The 5,297-nt window shown below is 35.3% G+C and overlaps 1 protein-coding gene and 1 pseudogene across 1 annotated transcript in view; one reads left to right on the top strand and one right to left on the bottom strand.

Moving 5' to 3' along the window:
- Positions 1 to 5,297, bottom strand: part of LOC112506762 — a 27,076-nt gene that overhangs the window by 6,202 nt on the left and 15,577 nt on the right. The gene's annotated exons all lie outside the window — the stretch shown is intronic.
- LOC112515934 lies at positions 1,775 to 4,944 on the top strand (annotated as a pseudogene).

The following is a 5,297-nucleotide window of genomic DNA, read 5'->3' on the forward strand; positions in this document are numbered from 1 at the left end:
TATACATATGTTGTGGTTGCTAACCGCGATTTGTATTATATGCACATATATGCATGTGTTATAAATATATATACCCGTCGCCCCGTGTTATATATATATATATATATTTACACAATGTTGTAATTGTTATAATATATATATATACGTAATTGTTATAATATATATATATACACATGTATACACGATATATATAGATGTGTAGTGGTTGTAACCACGATTGGATTGATGTTTATATATATACTCGTTGAGTCGGTTTTATTAGGCTTTATTGGGCCTAAATGAGATTTATTCGGTTTTATTGGGCCTTAATGGACTTTATTCGGTTTTATTGGGCCTTAATGGGCTTTATTCGGTTTTATTGGGCCTTAATGGGCTTTATTCGGTTCTATTTGAGCCTTAATGGGTTTTATTCGGTTTAGTTGGGCCTTAATGGGTTTATATTAATGGGTTTAATGGGTTCTATTTTAATTTTTTTTATAGTATCTACGACCGATATTTTCCCTCGCTGAATATTTTAAATTTTTTTGTTAATATCAGCGACGGATATATTCCCTCGCTGATTTGTTTAAAAAATCTGATTTTTTTTGGTTAATTTCTGCGACGGAAAATTTCCCTCGCTAATTTATTTTTAAATTTTTTTATAGTATCTGCGACGGATTTATTCCCTCGCTGAATATTTCAAAATTTTTTTGTTAATATCAGCGACGGATATATTCCCTCGCTGATTTGTTTAAAAAATCTGATTTTTTTGGTTACTTTCTGCGACGGATATAATCCCTCGCTGATTATTTTAAAATTTTTTGTACTATCTGCGACGGAAATATTCCCTCGCTGATTTGTTTTAAAAATCTGAATTTTTTGGTTAACTTCTGCGACGGATTCGGTCCCTTGCTGAATATTTTTATTATTTTTTGTTCATATCTGCGACGGAAATATTCCCTCGCTGATGTGTTTTAAAAATCTGAATTTTTTTGGTTAATATCTGCGACGGTTTTAATTTTTTTTTACTTTCTGCGACGGATTATTTCCCTCGCTGAATATTTTAATTTTTTTTTACTTTCTGCGACGGATTATTTCCCTCGCTGAATATTTTTAATTTTTTTTAGTATCTGCGACGGATATTTTCCCTCGCTGAATATTTTAAATTTTTTTGTTAATATCTGCGACGGATATATTCCCTCGCTGATTTGTTTAAAAAATCTGATTTTTTTGTTTACTTTCTGCGACGGATTATTTCCCTCGCTGATTATTTTAAAGATTTTTGTACTATCTGCGACGGATTTCTTTCCCTCGCTGATTTTTTTTAAAAATCTAGGGTTTATACCATCTCACTGTTTTATGACTTTTATCACAAACGAACGAGAGAGAGAGAGAGGCGCAAACGAGAGAGAGAGAGACGCGACCTGAGACGTAACCACCGCTGCCGCCGCCGTCCACCGTTGCCGCTGCCGCTGCCGTCCACAGTATGGTCGGAAGTGGGTTTCTTCTCCGCCATAGTTGTCATGGTTCCCGCCTATCGACACATCAATTCCTAAACCCTAGCTTTCTCTGGCTTTCTTTCTCTCTTTTTCTTCCCCCTTTTTGTTACTTCTGGTAAGTAATTAAAGAAAAGAATACATATTTTTCCCTTGAATTTTGTAATGCTAAAATAGACTATGGTTAATCACTGTTTTAATCGGAAGGGATCTGGATGGTGATTTTTCTTTGATTTTTTTTCGTTATTGAATTTGATTCAGGAAAGAAAAAGATTGGGTCTTTTTTAGGGTTTGAATACATGTCCTTCAATCAACCAAGGGGTGATAAGAATGAGCCGTCACATCACAGAAAATTGGGTCGATCTGGTAACGCTGCCTTGCAAAGGAACTACTCCGGGGGTGGCGGGAAGGGCGGCGGCGGAGGAGGTAGTACCACCGCCCCACCATCCTCCTCTTCATCTTCTTCTAATATGGTTAGATTATGTAATGATTTCGAATAATTTTTCTTCATTTTGCTTTGGATTTGTAATTGTTTCGTGTTAGYATTTTTCAAATTGATATGCAATTTGTAGAGAAAAACATGGAAGATTAAAGTGATTGAGAACTGTACCGAGAACTACTAAATAACTGGAAGCCTAAAATCGTCTTCTCTGGTTCCATCTTCTTCACCTTTTTAGGTTCCATCTTCTTCACCTTTTTAGAGCTTTTACTTGCAGATCAACATCGTTCCCGGTGTCCCCTCATCATTCAACCTTCCAGGTAATTACTTTTTAAATTTTATTTTTGTAGCATTTGTGAATATCTATGTATATGAATGTCTGTGATGGTTGACCAAGTGATCATGTTTCATTCAATGTACCTGTCATTTGCAATACACTGTCAAAGATCATACCCCTGCTGTTTTGCAACAATAAACAGCATTACAGCAGGCCAAGGTTATGTATGTGCATTTAGTTGGACCAGCTTGCAAATGAAAAGGTTATTATGTTATTCATATGCACATTTAGTTGGACCAGCTTGCTTTTCCTTGAACCAGCTTGCAAAATGATTTTTTGACCTGAAGACAGAAGTCTAAACCACTTGTTGTAATGCATACAAAATGTTGTATGTGATTAGCTCTTGTTATAAATCATTTGATGCAAGTATTATACGGCATGAACAAGCCCATATCCTTGAATCCATTGGTTCAACTGTTACATATAAGTCCATCTAAGTCAAATAGCTAAGTCCAAGATTGAATAGCCCTGTTACATATAATATTAAAAATACGATACTGAAAAAATGAATCTGCTGTCTAAAACCACAACTGAACCAATGATCATTTGAGCAGAGTCTCTTTTAGAAAGAACACTACTAAGATTAAGCAACACAACCAGAAAAAGGATCCTCATATTTGGGACTGCATCATCTTGTGTAGAAAATAAAAACCAAACAACCCTCTCTTGCATCTGCCCAACAGACCTGTAATCATCTTAAACTTTTTATTTCCTGCTGTCATATAGATTAGATAAGTCTTTACTAAATGCATCTTATATATTGTTGTTTGGTACTACATTATGCCTATGTGTGTGTTTGTCCTGCTGCTGTGTTTCAACATAATGTTGATCATGCTGACTGTTACTAACAGCAGATTTAATGTTGATCATACTGAAAATTGCACTTGACTGTATACTAATAGCATATTTAATGTGTATTACTGTTGTATGCACAGGATCAGGGTCTGTAATTGCAGCTTTTAGAAGTCCACGAGCATCTTCAGAGGAGTAAGGTACAAGCACTTTCAAACCAGGGACAGAGCCATACCATGCACCATAACACTGCATCACATTGGAAACATAAATGAGCATGATCTTTTTTCATGAAGCAGTTTATGGTAACTAGCTAAAATTAAAGGTCACAGATACAGTAGTAATTTCAGTATTTTTTTGTTTCTTCTTGCTGGGCGGAGTAATTTCATGGAAGATTTTAGTTCCAGAGCATGATTTCCTCCTGGCCTTTCCTTGATCTAGTCACTCACATATCAGCATAAAAATTACAGTTTCTGGGAACCTAATAATGCTTGTTGTGCCCGTCGATGTGATTTTGACTAGAAACTTTGTATTGTAGGTGGAAGGGACACCCGAAAGGCTAAGATTGTGTGTCTTTGTTCCAACAAGCATCTATATGTTCAGGTGATTGATGATACTAAAATGCACACACTTGCATCAGCTTCAACAAAGCAGAAACCACTCTCTGAGGAGTTTGATTACAGCTCCGGTCCCACTATTGTAAGTAGCATTTTTCTCAACAAAATTTATCACAGATAACACATAAAAAGCCATTATTCACACACGAGTAACCAAAAGGTTTGCTGATGTATGACATATGCCTCTCAAATGCTAGGAGGTTTCTAACGCCAATGTAAACCTGTATTTTATGCTCTAATTGATGAGGGCTAAACACCTGAAAACTACTCCCTTCACCAATCTTCTAGAGTTTGTGTGTTCCAATTCATGGAATTGCCTATGATGGTTGGTGCATTACTAGAACTAAAACTCGTAAGATATTACATGGTTTTTTGTTGCTTGCCAAAATGATTTGGAAGTCCTAGGGGATCTCAGATTTGATAATTGAATCTGCACCTGTAAACGAATTATATCCATCACCATATCTTTTGCTTTGAACACAAAAAAACTATATCTCGTAGGAAAAGATGATCACTCACATGTGAAAGTTTAAGACAAAAAGCTTTCCATGTACCTTTCATGACGTGCAAATGTTAGGCTTTTGCAAAGTCTTATGCTTAGGTGGGTTTTCGAGATCTTCATGTGGGCCTCCATCTAATCGAGTTTTTTCGCTGTAATCCCTGTATTTTTTTTTTGATCTTCAAATTTTTAATTTAGTTGCTTGGTTCTGCTTGATACTGTGATTGGTAAACTAGAGTATTGTGTGTCTTTAAAGTAGGATTGAAACTCTTATTTTGGAACAAAATGCGAATGAACCATTATTGCTAACATATGCATTACTAGTTTGCTCTTGCTACATTCTAACAATTTGCAGAGAATTGAACTAATAAAGAGTAGGCTTATGGATTGTTAAACATGTATATCATCTTCTTTTGGTTCAGTACTGGGCCTATATATACAAATATATACACATACATATATATTTGTATTTTTGTGTGTGTGTATCAGAAACTCCTCTTTGTGTATTTATAGCACCAGTGGGATGACTGGATTTCGTGTAAAAGTCGGTGTTAACTTGGAGTTTGTTGGTGTTAGGATGTAGCTAAGAAAGTGGGGGAAGCTATTGCAAAGTCGTGCATGGAGAAAGGGATCACGACTGTGGCGTTTGATCGAGGTGGTTATCCTTATCACGGACGTATTCAGGCGCTTGCTGATGCTGCTCGAGAACATGGTCTTCAGTTCTAGTTTCAATCTTCTTGTCTTCTTATTCTTGTATCTTTTAAGTTTGAATCCTTCCTTCTCCCAAGAAGTTGAAATATGCCCAAGTTGCATATATTTGTTAGTATTAAAATGATTGATCTAAGATTTATTTTCCCTCGCTATAGTTAGATTGTATGTAATCGAAGATTAAATTGTATGAATTGAATATTTTAAATTGTATGAATCCATATTTTAAATCGTATGAATTGGTTACTTTTGTTCACAGATTTAATTTGTTATATATTATTATTTTTAGGGTTTTAAAAAATAAATACAAGATTTATGTATTTTTAAAAAATTTATTTTTAAATTTTTTACAAATTAGCGACGGATTAGCGAGGGAAAATCCGTCGCTGAAAGTGCTTGAATTTCCCTCGCAAATCCGTCGCTGAAAGTT

The sequence above is a fragment of the Cynara cardunculus genome (assembly GCF_001531365.2).
Source record: "Cynara cardunculus var. scolymus isolate 2C chromosome LG 1, CcrdV1, whole genome shotgun sequence".
In the NCBI taxonomy this organism is placed as follows: domain Eukaryota; kingdom Viridiplantae; phylum Streptophyta; class Magnoliopsida; order Asterales; family Asteraceae; genus Cynara; species Cynara cardunculus.